At 48.4% G+C, this 16440-nt stretch overlaps 1 protein-coding gene across 1 annotated transcript in view; it reads left to right on the forward strand.

The window, feature by feature from the left end:
• Nucleotides 1-3575: 3575 nt before the first annotated feature.
• ANKRD65 (ankyrin repeat domain 65) overlaps nt 3576-16440 on the forward strand; it is a 48980-nt gene continuing 36115 nt past the window's right edge. Inside the window, exon 1 of the mRNA XM_068242761.1 lies at nt 3576-3831. The gene's annotated coding sequence lies outside the window, so the exon portion shown is untranslated. The remainder of the gene's footprint in view (nt 3832-16440) is intronic.

Below are 16440 nucleotides of genomic sequence, written 5' to 3' on the forward strand. Positions count from 1 at the left end.
ACCAACGTCCTGGCTGCCCTCAGGAAGCAGGAGCGGAGGTGGCTGACCCCCAGAGGCCTGGAAGTGGGGAAGGCCACAACACCGGCTGATCATCGACATGCCAGTTCGCTGGAATTCGACTCTGGCCATGTTGAAGCGGCTGTGTCAGCACAGGCTGGCTCTTAGGGCCTACATACTAGACCCAAGTGTCCCCAGCAAGTCCCCATGATTACTGCCACTCAGTGGACACTGATGCAGCAAGTATGCCTGGTGCTGAGTCCCTTCCTGGAGGCAACCAAGATGGTCAGTGAGGAGCGGGCCTCTGTGTGCCAGTGGGTGCCCTTGGTTTGTCTACTGGAGCAGGCAATGGACAATTTAATTGAGCGTGGGGATGAAGCCCTGAGGCAGTTGGAAGAACAGGAGCAGATGGCAGCACAGTCCAGCTCAGAGGAGGGCTCACAGCAGGTAGTGGAAGAGTTGGAGGTCCCTAACCTGAATGAGGAGGAGGAGGAGGAGCAGAGTGCAGCAGGCATTGTACATGGATGGCGGTTTGAGGAGGACAACGACATGGCACAGGAAGAGGACAGGCATGCGTTATGGGACAATAGCGAGGACGAGGAAGATCATGCTGGCAGGGCCCACTTGTTTCCCATGGCTGTGCACATGTTGCGCTGCCTTCGCAGGGACCCCCGGGTGATCCAGATGCGTTCAAGGGAGGACATCTGGATTACCTTGATGCTTGATCCCCGTCTGAAGGGGAAGCTGGGAGACTTAATGACGCCATCCACCACCGAGCAACGCACAAGGGAGTTGAAGGAGGCCCTTGTGCGCAGACTACTGGAAGCATTCCCCCAGCCTTCCACCCCCACTGTAACTGCTCTGCCAAGCCAGCAAGAGGTGCCTGCCATTGCCACTAGCAGCACAACAACAACCACCAGCATCAGCAGCAGCAACTGGCGCCCCGGAGATCTGAAGAGCCTAAGCAAGAGCCTGTATGCAGTGCAGCAGCCCAGAACAGAGGTGCCCGCCACAGCATCCACCACCAACCAGCACAAGCAACGACTGACCACCATGGTGTCTGACTATATGGGGTCATCCAGCGGGCTCAATGACACCGACAGCCCCGTGGACCCCTTGGAGTACTGGGTCAAGAGACTGGACATCTGGAGCGAGCTTTCCCAGTACGCCCTGGAACTCCTATCCTGCCCTCCTTCCAGTGTCCTCTCAGAGAGATGCTTTAGTGCGGCCGGTGGCGTGGTCACAGAGAAGCGCTCTCGGCTCTCCCACGCCTCTGTGGACAAACTCACCTTCCTGAAAATCAACCAGGCTTGGGTGGAAGGTGAGTTCCTGGCCCCTATTGTCGGACACAGGGGGACATGAAGTGGCTGCTGCATGTGCTGTTGTTAACTATGCCTGCCTTTATAAAGACAGTTACTACCTGCCTAGTGCCTACCTTGGTTAATTTTTTGGTGTTATGGTACTACTACCAGTAAGTTGCCATGGTCCTCCTTCTGAGCTGCTGAACTGAACGCCCGCTTTGTCCTCCTGACTCAGTCGCTACTACACTCTGCGTTCACACTGCCCGGGTCACTGGGTGCATTTAATTTTTTGGCCAGCACTATGACGCTGTGCTACTACTACTACCACCAGTATGTTGCCATGGTCCTTCTGTGCTGCTGAACTGACCGCCCGCATTGTCCTCCTCCTCCTAGCACCTGGCTGATGGTGTAATGGTTAAGGGCTCTGCCTCTGACACAGGAGACCAGGGTTCGAATCTCGGCTCTGCCTGTTCAGTAAGCCAGCACTAATTCAGTAGGAGACCTTTGGCAAGTCTCCCTTACACTGCTACTGCCAATAGAGCGCGCCCTAGTGGCTGCTGCTCTGCTCTGGCGCTTTGAGTCCGCAAGGAGAAAAGCGCAATATAAATGTTATTTGTCTTGTCTTGTCTTGTCTCCTGACTCAGTCGCTTCCACCAATGTACTCTGTCTGCGTTCACACTGCCCGGGTCACCGGGTGCATTTAATTTTTTGGCCAGCACTATGACACTGTGCTACTACTACTACCACCAGTATGTTGGCATGGTCCTTCTGTGCTGCTGCTGCTGAATTGACCGCCCGCATTGTCCTCCTCCTCCTGACTCAGTCGCTTCCCGCTGCTGCACTCTGCGTTCACACTGCCCGGGTCACCGGGTGCATTTAATTTTTTGGCCAGCACTATGACGCTGTGCTGCTACTACTACCACCAGTATGTTGCCATGGTCCTTCTGTGCTGCTGCTGCTGAACTGAATGCCCGCTTTGTCCTCCTCCTCCTCCTCCTGACTCAGTCGCTACCACGGTACCACCAATGCACTCTGTCTGCGTTATCACTGCCCGGGTCACCGGGTGCATTTAATTTTTTGGCCAGCACTATGACGCTGTGCTGCTACTACTACCACCAGTATGTTGCCATGGTCCTTCTGTGCTGCTGCTGCTGCTAAACTGAACGCCCGCTTTGTCCTCCTCCTCCTCCTGACTCAGTCGCTACCACGGTACCACCAATGCACTCTGTCTGCGTTATCACTGCCCAGGTCACCGGGTGCATTTAATTTTTTGGCCAGCACTATGACGCTGTGCTGCTACTACTACCACCAGTATGTTGCCATGGTCCTTCTGTGCTGCTGCTGCTGCTGAACTGAACGCCCGCTTTGTCCTCCTCCTCCTCCTGACTCAGTCGCTACCACGGTACCACCAATGCACTCTGTCTGCGTTATCACTGCCCGGGTCACCGGGTGCATTTAATTTTTTGGCCAGCACTATGACACTGTGCTACTACTACTACCACCAGTATGTTGCCATGGTCCTTCTGTGCTGCTGAACTGACCGCCCGCATAGTCCTTCTCCTGACTCAGTCGCTACCACCACTGCACTCTGCGTTCACACTGCCCGTGTCCACTGACAACTCTGCTGCGATGTCATTGCTAATTGCTGCAAAAAAAAATATTACAAAAACCTCTCTGGGGCCTTTTTGGCGTCAGCCACTCATCCTCCTCCAGCGGTACCTTCGCCGCCAAGTGCCATTGGAACTCGCCTTCACCTCTTTGATTGCTTAACGCGTATATCCCTTTTTAAAACCACGTATTACCAATTAATAGCCCCATTTACAGTGGTGATTTGTCTTTAAAAGCCATTAAAAAAAAAATTAGTTATGTTGCCCCTTATCACCTCGATAATCCATGCAATTTGGGGGATTGTAGCATGTATGGGGGCTTTGTTATTAACGTTAAAAGAAATTCCGCCTCCGGGCGGGAATCCACGCGTGATTACGCCATTCATGGCAGAAAATCGGCGGATTGCCGAATTCGTGGATGAGGCACATCCGAGCACCCCTGTTAGCAGTGTGGCACATTATTCACGCAGCATTATCCATGACACAGGCTCTCTCTCCACACACAGCTTCCTCTGTGTCTCATCAATGCAGAGCTCTGTTCTGTGCTGCTGCCACACATTGTTCTGGTTTGTCTTTCCCAACTATTGTGTTCCTCCCCCTCCATGGCCCTCCCCCAGTCCTTTGTAAAGTTGACCGGAATCATTAACAGATTACCCTTCAACATAGGGAAGCTCTGTAGGGGAACATGTTCACACTTGCCAGAGTATCCAGTAAGAGTAATTGCACAAGATCCCTCCTGTTTAATCCTGCTCTCAATTTCATGTCAACCTGCAGTGAGCAGCTCAACTTGGAAGAGCAGAGTGAGCTCACACACAGAGGAAACCACCTGCAAGCACACAGCCCTGTCACTGCAGTAGTGCTGGAGGTACACAGACACCAAGCTGGAACTGCATTGTACTGACCAGAAGACAACTACTACAGTACAGGTGAGGAGATAGGCAGCTCCGTATAGTTGAAATCCTTTATAGAGTTCTGTAAATTCTTCTTCACACCGTGCCTGTTGCATAATGCATGTGTTATAATCAGTGGTGCTCAGTAAGATTTCAGATATCCGAACTACCCAGATAATCCAAACTTTTTCCACTATCCAAACTTTGAATAGTAACTCGGATATTTTTTCAAATACGAATTGACTATCTGAGCAAACTCAGATTTCCCATCTGAAATCCGGGCAGATAGTTAGTTCAGATATCCGAGCAGAAGCCAAAATCACCTTCAATGGCAAAAATCCCTTTCGAAGGCATCCGACCAGGCCGAGAGAGAAAGAGAGTGAGAGAGCGAGAGAGAGACCTCCGAAAGGGGTTTTTGCCATTTGAAGAGACTTTTGGAAGCATTTTAAGCCATTTTCAGGTCACTTCTTGCTTTCTATCCTGATATCCGAATCCGACCGGATATCCAGGATATTGGGTTCAGATATCTGAGTTTACTCGGATACCAAAAAGCTCGGATTCGAATATCCGATTCGGATCCGGATATCTGGGTATCCGGATCCGAATTTATTCGGATTTTAAAAAGGGGTTTCCAAGTACCCCTGGTTATAATGACTGTGAACTGCAATGGAGACTGGACTTTAATACAAAGCCTGCATGCAGCAAGTTAGAATAACGCATAGTCCCCAACAGTCCCGATTTGATCGGGACTGTACCGATTTGGGGGGCCCCTCCCGCCATCCCGCGCTGCCCCTCTTCTGTCCCGGCCGCTGGGCAGAGAGAAGGAAAAAAATTGATCGAGGCACCAGCCCCGGGGATCTGCATGCGGGATGGATTGCCGCCGCTATTTATTTCTCCCTCCCTCCCTCCTAATGTGTCCCCCAGTGTCCCCTTCCCCCCCGCACAGTAATATGGGCAGCGGAGCGGGCAGTGAGTCTTACCACTGCCTCTCCGCTGCGTACCGGGATCTCCTCTGATCTTCTCGCTTCCTGTGACGTCACAGGAAGCGAGAAGATCAGAGGAGATCCCGGTACGCAGCGAAGAGGCAGTGGTAAGACTCACTGCCCGCTCCGCTGCCCATATTACTGTGCGGGGGGGAAGGGGACACTGGGGGACACATTAGGAGGGAGGGAGAAGGATAATGATGGCGGCGGCGGCGGCCATACATGCCGCATACCGGGCGGGCTGGTGCCTCGATCGGCTTTTTTTCCCCCCTCTCTCTGCCTGGCCACCCCCCTCCTCCTCCTCACCACCACCACCCCGGCACCCTCCCATTTGGGAGTAATTTAATAACAAAATTATTTAAAAAAAAACAAAACTTTTTTTTCCCCTGGGGTGGGCGTGACTAGGGGGTTGGGGGCGTGGCCAGGGGTGTGGCCTAATTGTCCCGTTTTGGGACATTGAAATGTTGGGAGGTATGATAACGTGATCAGTTACAATGCAGTACTGTAACCAGGCCCACAGAATTGTATGGGCAGTGAGCTGACATGTAGAATTATTCTGCAACACAACTGATGCAGTGTGAATGGACCCCTGAAGACAGTCCCCTTAGGCCTTCTTTTACACTATAATGCTAAAAGCTGAAGCTTTTGAACTTTCCATTGCATGCATAGTGAAAAAGCTTTCAGTTAATATGCATATAATGTAAACTGCACCATTGGGAAACATGGACATTACCTTGCACGTCAGTTGTCTGTTCAGTTATCACTGTCAGCAACTGATGTTGTGTAAAAGGACCCTTAAAGGGAACCTGAACCTAGTAACATTATTTAACATAAACGCATGATGTACCTGCAAATAAATATTACATACTTCGCCATCAATTCCACTCAGAAGCTCACCACTTGCTTCTAACAATGATTACAGAACTGAAATATATCATTTGCTGTCAGTTATATAGCAGTTGCTGTCAAGTATAACTGAAAAGACAACTGATGTGCAAGGAAAGGTCCATGTTTCCCTATGGCTCATGTGGGCGATATTACTGTGTAACAGTGTGTTGACCCGGAAGTTGTTACAGGGTCATTGCCATTTTTAAAATGGAGTATGGAGATCTCCATCTATCACAGTGAACAATCAGGACACGGAAGAGGAGGAAGAGATTAATAAGTCTACACAGGAGGCATGTATGACCTGTGTATTTTTATTTTGACTTTTAGTTTACAATTCAGGTTTGCTTTAAGGTGCCCATTAATGGTACAATTTTTTCATCAGATGTGATCTTTCAATGCAAGTTTTACAATTGAATTGTACAGAAAACTGTGCAGTGTGTGGTGAAAATCTATGTAAAATGGTTCTGTGGTCAATTGGAACAGAACATGTAATTGATCCCAATGTTAGATTTTACAATAGAATTGTACCTTCTGATTACTTACAGTCGTACAAATTATACAGCAGGATTACATCTGAGGAAAAATTTGTACTGTTAATAGACACCTTAGAGTAACCCTGAACTGAACATTAAAAATCAAAATAAATATAGACACGTCATAACTTACCTCCCACGTAGTCTACTCATCAATCTCTTTCTGCTCTCCTGCGTCCTATTTGTCCACTGTGATCAATGAAAGTCTCCATTCTCCATTTTGAAAATGGCCATTACCCCATAACAGCTTCCTGGTCAGTACATTGTTAAACTGTGATTTCGCCCACTTGAGCCATAAGGAAACATGAACATTACCTTGCTCATCAGTTGACCTTGCAGTTATAACTGACAGCAACTGATATATAACTGACAGCAACAGAACTGGGAGGAATCGTTGTAAAAAAAATGGTGAGCTTCTGAGAGGAACTGACGGCAAGGTAAGTAGGTAATATTCATTTGCAGAAACATGTGTTTATTCTAAATAATGTAATGAGTGTGAGCTGCAATGGAGACTGAACAAACACTTTAATACAAAGCCTGCATGCAGCGAGTTAGAATAACAGGTAACACAGAAGTGTAAAAAGCTCCCTACAATTGTATGCGTAGTGAGTTGCCATGCAGAATTATTCTGCAATGTAACGGATACAGTGTGAAAGGGTCCTAAGGCTCGGTCCACACTTGTCCAGTTACAGATCGGATCCGTTTCAAACGGATCCGTTTTTCTACAAAAAAAAAAACTTCTCTCCCCCGTTCTGCAAAAAAATGTCCTCTTTGCAGCATACGTTTCCAGTCCGTGGAAACGTATCTTCAGCCCTGGCCGTGGGTGGGGGGCTGCCAAACTGGAGGGGCTAGCAGCCAGGAAGGGGGCAGCGGGCACAGCGGCAGAGAGGGGGGTCGCCCCCCCTCCTCCACATGGGTCCCTCCGTCCCTGCTCCCCCTCCAGCTATTTGCTCAAAAGTAATGGTTATGCAGAGAGTGGGAAAGCTTACCTTCCTTCCTTGCGTCCCACCACCTGCCGCATGACTTCCTGCAATGCTGCCCTCTATACTTTAGTGGGCGGCATTGCAGGAGGTCACGTGGCGATTGAAAGAAGGAATGGAAGGTAAGCTTCCCCGCTCGCTGCATACAATTACTATGGCAAAAATAGCTGGAGAGGGAACGTGGATGGGGGGACCCAGGTGAGGGAGGGCTTCTTGGCTGCTTCCCCTGCCAGCATACCTGGAACACCTATGGAGGTGACGTAGAGGGGAGGAGCAGGTAGTAGGCAATCCGGATCTCCCTCCGTTGCTGTGTCTGTGTAGAGGGAGATCCGTTTTTGCATTGCCTGCCACTACCCGCCACCCCCACCCACCGTGTGTCGGGGCTCCGTGAAGTCCCATCCGAGGTCCGTGAAGTCCTGACAAATCCGGACCTTCCATTCAGTTTTTCAAGCCGGATCTCCCGAATCGCCCACGGATCCGGAAGATGGCTGCTATTTTTAACTTTGGTATTCGTGGCTCTGGTTTTGGTCTGGGCCCAAAAACGGAGCCACGGATACTTTTTAACAACAAGTGTGAACTGGCCCTTACTGATAAACCTTACAGCCATATGTTGGATCATCTTTGCTATGGACCTTTTCATTCATCTGTTTATTGTCTTTTGGTCTTGATTTCTGTCAAGTTTTGGTACACGTGCCATGTACAGATGTGAGATAACTGTGACCTGACCTGATAGTTTGTGGTTGGTTCAGATGACAGTCGTATGTCATTACCTGTTTAACAGAGCAAGCATAGCTGAAGAGCAACATACAACACTGAAGTAGGTGCCTGATAAACCAGGTCCTGCTTTATTTGGGTGCGAGATAGTGGTTTAATTGTAGTTCAGATATAAATAACTAATGTATGTATCTAAAGTTTTGGGGATGGGGATGTCAGTGAAAACTAAGGTGGTGGTGGGAGGTGATGGAAGCATGAAAAAATAATCTAACAAAACTATTAAAAACTAGGACAAACATCCATTTTCAACCAAACAACCCTGACCCAACCTTTTTTCGAAATGTCTATTCCCAACCAAAGCAGTGTTTATCAGGAGCAGCATGCGATCAACTTCTGCTTAGCGCTGTACTGCATGAAGTGGTACATCAGGAAGCGGTGGGGATCTTTTGACTAAAGTTTGTCATATTTTATTAAATCTTACCTGACTCGAGGCAAAGCTACCTCATTTAAGCACAGAGGTTGTTCATGCTGGATCCACATGGCTCTGCACATTATCCGTTCCTTTCTGTTTTTCTCCCGTACACACGCCAGACTTAAAGTAAACCAGAGATCTAAAAATAGTCAAAATCAATACTTACCCGGGCTTCCTCCAGCCCCATGAACACATCTGAGTACCTCGGGGTCCTCCCATGGTCTGCCATTCAGCTGCGATCAGCCCCGGTAACTGGCTGATAGCGGCTGAACGGTAGACCGCGGGAGGACGACGATATGTGTTTATGGGTCTGGAGGAAGCCCCGGATAAGTATCAATTTTGGCTAATTTTAGATCTCTGGTACACTTTAAGTCGGCTGAGGCTGCCGATAACGACCACCTCAGCGATAATCAGGTGTGTGTGTGTGTGTGTACGGCAGCCGGTTGTCCCCCAACCCGCGAGCGATCTGACGGGCAGATATACTCACACTAAGCTACGCTGATCCCATACTTGCGCCGTTCCCCCGCCCACCACGTGAAGTCACGTACGCGCCACTAGCCGTCCCTCCACTGTTCCCCGCTCCTCCTCATAGCAACACAGCGCATCATCAGTTACACAGCTGACACGTGTGTGTGCAGCCCTGCCCATCTATGTCGCAGGTGAGATCCATCAAAGGTGTGTGTGCACCTTAATATTAGAGATGTAGCGAACGGTTCGCCGGCGAACGGTTCCAGGCGAACTTAAGGGGTTTGCGGAAGTTCGATTCGCCCCATAATGCACTATGAGGGTCAACTTTGACCCTCTGCATCACAGTCAGCAGGCACATTGTAGCCATTCAGGCTACATTAAGCCCTGGAGCCCCCCCCCCCTTATATAAGGCAGGGTCCGGCGGCCATTAGCCTCACTCATGTGCCTGCTAGAGAGAGGAAAGGGACAGCTGCTGCAGACTTTTTCTCCTAGGGACAGATTAGTTAGGTTCTAGGCTGCTTTGCTTGCTCCTGACTGATTATTATTGCTTTTAAAGCACCCAGCAACAGCTCTTTTCAGAGCTCATCCTGTACATTTTTTTTTTCTGTGTGTCAAACTGACACTTTTGTTGCATGCACAGCCTTGCTAATTGATATTGTGTGTGCCACTGCCAGCAGCCCAGCACATTCAGTGACTACCTGTGTGTGTGACAGGGAGCTGCACATTGTACTACCCAGTACTGCATATACCCCAGTACCTGTTGTGTTTACTTAACCCACCTCATCACTGCAGCTACCTAGCTTTGTGTTGAGTGAACCCAGCTCACTGCATCTAACTACCCAGTACCTGTTGTGTTTACTTTACCCACCTCATCACTGCATATACCTAGCGTTGTGTTGAGTGAACCCAGCTCACTGCATCTAACTACCTGTTGTGTTGAGTGAGAACCCACCTGGCCACCTCACTGCATCTTACTACCTGTTGTGTTGAGTGAGAACCCACCTCACTGCATCTTAAGTACCTTTACTGTTCAGTGAACCCAGCTCACTGCATCTAACTACCCAGTACCTGTTGTGTTTACCTAACCCACCTCATCACTGCATATACCTAGCGTTGTGTTAAGTGAACCCAGCTCACTGCATCTAACTACCTGTTGTGTTGCGTGAGAACCCACCTGGCCAACTCACTGCATCTAACTACCTGTTGTGTTGAGTGAGAACCCATCTCACTGCATCTAAAGTACCTTTACTGTTCAGTGAACCCAGCTCACTGCATCTAACTACCCAGTACCTGTTGTGTTTACTTAACCCACCTCATCACTGCATATACCTAGCGTTGTGTTGAGTGAACCCAGCTCACTGCATCTAACTACCTGTTGTGTTGAGTGTAAACCCACCTAGCCACCTCACTGCATCTAACTACCTGTTGTGTTGAGTGAGAACCCACCTTACTGCATCTTAAGTACCTTTACTGTTCAGTGAACCCAGCTCACTGCATCTAACTACCCAGTACCTGTTGTGTTTACTTAACCCACCTCATCACTGCATATACCTAGCATTGTGTTGAGTGAACCCAGCTCACTGCATCTAACTACCTGTTGTTGTGTAAGATACCAGGCCGCAATTATTTTTTACAAAAGGCCATACCCAAACTGTACCGTGCAGTTGAGAGGCAAGTGGTGTCATCTCTGGCACACAGCGTTGGGTCAAGGGTCCACCTGACCACGGATGCCTGGTCTGCCAAGCACGGGCAGGGCCACTACATTACATACACAGCCCATTGGGTCAACCTGGTGACCGATGACAGCAAGCAGGGAGTACGTGGCTGCGCAGAGGACCGACTTGTCACACCTCCACGGCTTGCAGGCAGGTCTCCAGCCACCTCCTCTCCACCTGCTATCACCGCTTCGCTGTCGTCATCCTCCTCCTCCTCCTCCTTGGCTGGTGCCTCCATCTCCTCTCCAGCTACACAGCCCCAGCACCCCAGGGCCTATGCTGCATGCCAGGTGCGACGGTGTCATGCAGTGTTAGACATGTCTTGCCTGAAAGCGGAGAGTCACACTGGAGCAGCTCTCCTGGCTGCTCTTAACAAACAGGTGGAGCAATGGCTGAACCCGCACAAGCTTCAGATCGGCAACGTGGTGTGTGACAACGGCAGCAATCTCATTGCTGCGTTGAATTTGGGAAAGCTGACACACATACCCTGCATGGCACATGTGCTTAATCTGGTCGTGCAAAGATTTGTGTCCAAGTACTCAGGCTTAGAGGACGTCCTGAAGCAGGCCAGGAAGTTGTGTGGTCATTTCAGGCGCTCTTACAAGGCCATGGCACGCTTTGCGGAGATTCGGCGTAGAATCAACTTGCCGGTGAGACGCCTGATTTGCGATAGCCCGACTCGCTGGAATTCCACCCTGCTGATGTTCTCTCGCTTGCTAGACCAGGAGAAAGCTGTCACCCAGTACCTGTATCATTACAGTACAAGGACACAATCTGGGAGGATGGGGATATTGTGGCCCAACAACTGGACACTGATGCGAAATGCATGCAGGGTCATGGAGCCCTTTGAGGAGGTGACTAAACTGGTGAGTCGCGATGAGGGCACCATCAGCGACTTGATCCCCTACGCCTACTTCCTGGAGCGTGCCGTGCGTAGAGTGGTGGATACAGCTGTGGAGGAGCGTGAACAAGAAAAGTTAGGGCAGCAGGAGTCGTGGGAGCCATGTACACACGAACTCGATGTTTCCACAACACCGGCGGCAGCACAGAGGGGGGAGGAGGAGGAAGAAGAGGAGTCGTGTGGGGAAGGAGAGGAGTCAGACTCTGATGATGGTGATGATGAGGAAGGTGTTTCTGTGGAGGAGGAAGAGGCGGTGGAAGGAGAACAACCACGGCAGCCATCACAGGGGGCTTCTGCTGCTCCACGTTCCCGTGGTATTGTTCGTGGCTGGGGGGAGGAAGAGGAGTTGCGTCCCATCACTGAGGAAGAGCAAGAGGAGATGGAGAGTACGTCTGCATCCAGCTTTGTGCAGATGTCCTCTTTCATGTTGTCCAGCCTGTTGAGGGACCCCCGTATCAAAAAACTCAAGACGAATGACCTGTACTGGGTGGCCACGCTACTTGACCCTCGGTACAGGCACAAAGTGGCGGACCTCTTAGCAACTCAACAAAAGGCGGAAAGGATGCAGCACTTGCAGAACAAGCTGTCGATGATGCTTTACAATGCATTTAAGGGTGATGTGGCTGCACAACGCAATCAAGGTACCACTGGCAGTAACCCTCCTCCTCCCAAGTCCACGCAGGCAAGAACAGGACGCTCCAGCGATCTCAGGGTGATGTCGGACATGCGGACGTTCTTTAGTCCAACTCCTCGCCATAGTCCTTCCGGATCCACCCTCCACCAACGCCTGGACCGGCAGGTAGCCGACTACCTGGCCTTGAGTGTGGATGTAGACTCTGCGAAAAGCGACGATGAACCCTTGGACTACTGGTTGCGCAGGCTTGACCTGTGGCCAGAGCTGTCCCAATTTGCCATACAACTTCTCTCTTGCCCTGCCGCAAGTGTCCTGTCAGAAAGGACCTTCAGTGCAGCTGGAGGCATAGTTACTGAGAAGAGAAGTCGCCTAAGTCACGACAGTGTTCAGTACCTGACCTTTATCAAAATGAATGAGGAATGGATCACGGAGGGCTACTGCACGACCGAAGACTAAGTCAGTCCCCACACACAGCATCTCTGCCTGCAGGCCGCTTGACTGCCTTCTCCGCCACCACCAACAGGGTCCAGGACTCTAGGCGGATTCCTGAATTTTTAAGGCCGCTGCTAGCAGCGGCCGCTACACTAATTTTTCTGGTGCGTGTACATGTGCCCATCCCCCTTCGTGATCATTACCTTGCCACGGTGAAGGGGCTTGCGCATCACAATGAAGCAATGACCGCCGGCTATTTGAGTGTCTCGGGTGGGGGTGGCACACAAAAGATAATAAGGTCGTTGCTTCATTGTGGTCAGACCAAATTTGATCAGCTGGACAGTCACTGTTCTGTCATTCAGCTACATCAGCCGGGCGAGCATATGGGCTGAAAAGCCACCATCACCTGCACTCTCGTCATGGTGCGCACCAGTCCAGCACGGCCGTCACTACACAAACGGCTGTTTGCAGTCACTGCATACCTTTCACTGCATCTGTGACTGCACATTATACCTGGCAGTCAGTGCATAACTTGCACTTGAATGGATACACTTTTAAACAATTTAAAAATACAACCATCTAAACTTTCAAACAATTTAAAAATACAACCACCTATCATTTTCAAAAAATTTAAAAAAAGGGCAAAAAAACTTGCCCTCCGTAAAACATTCTTGGCAAATGCTTTCGACTTGGTTTGTCTTCCGCTGGCTCAAGGGTCCATCTGACCACAGATGCCTGGTCTGCAAAGCACGGTCAGGGCAGCTACAGCATGGGTCTCAGCAGGCTCCCACTTCGGGCCGGAATCCAACCTTCATTCCCCGCGGTGACAATGGCAGACTTGCCCACCATAACGGATTCCCGTTAAAGGATTTAAAGTTAATTCATTTCAAATACACAGCAGGGCCTCGAAAGTCCGCCTCCTGTATTGTTATTTTTGGTCACTACCTCGGGGCGGGCGTGCATGCCTGCCTGCTGCCCTCCTTGGATGTGTAGTGGTAGCCGTTTCTCAGGCTCCACACCGGATTCCATCCCTCATTCCCTGGCCATTACCCGGGGTCACAAATGGCAGACTTGCCCGCCTCCATATGATTCTCGTGAAAGGAATGTGGTGTCATCTTTGCCCGCCATAACTGGTTCTCGTTAAAGGATTTAAAGTACATTCATTTTCAAATACACAGCAGGGCCTCGAAAGTCCTCCTCCTGTATTGTTATTTTTGGTCACTACCTCGGGGTGGGCGGGCGTGCATGCCTGCCCGCTGCCCTCCTTGGATGTGTAGTGGTAGCCGTTGCTCAAGCTCCACACCGGATTCAAACCCCTCATTCCCCGGCCATTACCCGGGGTCACAATGGCAGACTTGCCCGCCTCCACAGGATTCTCATTGTAGCGGTACTGAACAAGTACACAGCAAGTAGAAAATGTAATTTAAAAACAAAACGTAAGCTTTTTAACAATGCCATGGAAAGTTGAGAAGGAAGTCACACATTACCTGACATCACTGAGTGAGGAAGAGCAATCACGCCATGTTGCGCAGTAGTCCAGCATGGCCGTCACTACACAAACAGCTGTTTGCGGTGCGTTACACAGTGAGTTTGGTGTGTCAGTGTGAAGCAGTACTCTAATTACACTCCCTGATTGATGTATAGGCCTGCAATTTAGCATTCAATGTGATTTCTGCCCTTAAAACGCTGCTTTGCGTCACATTCAGATTTTTCCCCGGGACTTTTGGCATGTATCCCACTCCGTCATTCCCCCCTCCAGGTGTTAGACCCCTTGAAACATCTTTTCCATCACTTTTGTGGCCAGCATAATTTTTTCTATTTTTCAAAGTTCGCCTCCCCATTGAAGTCTATTGCGGTTCACGAACTTTTCTGCGAACCGAACCTTCCGCGGAAGTTCACGAACCCGGTTCGCGAACCGAAAATCGGAGGTTCGCGACATCTCTACTTAATATAACACAAAGACCATTGCTATGGAAATGCACGTTGCTAACGTGCATTACCTTTATAGCTCATTACTGTAGCAACAGTAACGCTACTCGAGAATCACGGGTTGTGCTAATAGCGTAACTTGTGGTACTTGCTGCAGAAGTAAATGTAATATTGCAGTGTGCTGTCTGTGCACGGCAATATTACTGCAGCAGGCGCTCATATGCTCTAAGGAAACTTTTTATTTTACCACAGTTCAACTTGAATTATGCATATAGTATGATTTATGTTTTTGTATTATATATATTTGCAGTAATAATTCCCTATCTATCTACAGAAGGATGATTAATGTACGATATGGGCTTGCAAACATACAGTTACTAATGCTGATTTACTGCAGATGTCTACCTGTGTATTGTGCAGCATACATATATAAATTAGCAATATGTCTGGGATACCTTCATAAGTTTTTTCCTAGGAGATAATTTTTCTTCTGTTCTTTTAACCATTTTAGCCCTCGGGTATTTTTTACCTTATGGACGAGAGGAGTTTTCACATTTTTAGCACTCCTCCCATTCATTCTCCAATAACTTCATCACTACTTATCACAATGAAATGATCTATACCTTGTTTTTTCCGTCACCAATTAGGCCTTCTTTGGGCGGTACATTATGCTAAGAATTATTTTACTATAAATACATTATAATGGGAATAATAAGAAAAAAATGGAAAAAATGCATTATTTTTCAGTTTTCAGCCATTATAGTTTTAAAATAATTCATGCTGCCATAATTAAAATCCACACATTTTATTTGGCCATTTGTCCCAGTTATTGCAACGTTAAAATTACATCCCTAGTATAATGTATGGTGACAATATTTTATTTGGAAATAAAGGTGCATTTTTTCAGTTTTACATCCATCACTAATTAGTACTTTAACTCTAACTAGTACTTTTTAATCTAACTTTAGCCCATTATTTAATAATTATATGCCCTCTTGACATAGATATTATTTTTGCTTCCCCTAAAGACAGTAGGTGTATTTTACTATTTGGTCACAAGATGTCCCTGCTAAGCAAAATGCTATGTAGCGTACAAGTACGCTACATAGGATACAATGCATTGCTACATTGTAACTAGGGAAGTGATGTAAGGCTTCCATCGGAAGCCTGCGATCACAGTGCCGGCGGGGAACTTATGAATGTGAACATTGTTCCCATTCATAAATTTAACGATCGTGTGGCGCAAACCAGCGGCAATCACGGTTCTATGTAAGAATAAACACTGTTTTTGAACAAAAACAGTGTTTATTCTCAGCGGTAATGTACGGATTGGCACAGGGGACTTCTGTCCCCTGCAGCCAATCTCCCCTGCTCCCGGTAACAGCGCAATTGCAGGCATTTGATCGCACAATCGCATGCAAACCTCCCAAACTACAGGGACGTGACTAGCCGTCCGCACGGCACAAATGGTCAAAATAACTTTTAAGCACTTTGTAACTAAAAGCATATAAAAAAAGTAGGTGAAAAAGTACTATCAACATTATTTTGAGAATGTTCTGGTGGTTTAAAAGGCATCATATTGACAAAGGCCTCAATTCACTAAGATCATGCTGGAGATAATAAGGCAAGAGTTAACTTGCCACTGCACAGTGAGGGCCATATGCAATTCACTTTTTCTCCTGACTTTTCACCTAGGTGATATTTTTACACCTTATCACAAAATGCCTTTTAAGTCGCCAACGAGCAAAAAAATACTCAAAATAGATTTGATAGTACTTTTTCACCAACGTTTGGGTACTTTTTCAATTGTAAAATGCTGAAAATTTAGTTTACAGGGAAGATGAAAATTATCTCCTAGGAGATAACTCAGGTGAAAAACTTAATTGCATATGGGCCTGAGAGAGTTATCTTATCTCTTCATTCCTTAACCACCTTAGCGGTATGGACGAGCTCAGCTACTCCATTACCGCCAGAGGGTGCCGCTCAGGCCCTGCTG

Source organism: Hyperolius riggenbachi, chromosome 6 (genome assembly GCF_040937935.1).
Source record: "Hyperolius riggenbachi isolate aHypRig1 chromosome 6, aHypRig1.pri, whole genome shotgun sequence".
Lineage (NCBI taxonomy): Eukaryota > Metazoa > Chordata > Amphibia > Anura > Hyperoliidae > Hyperolius > Hyperolius riggenbachi.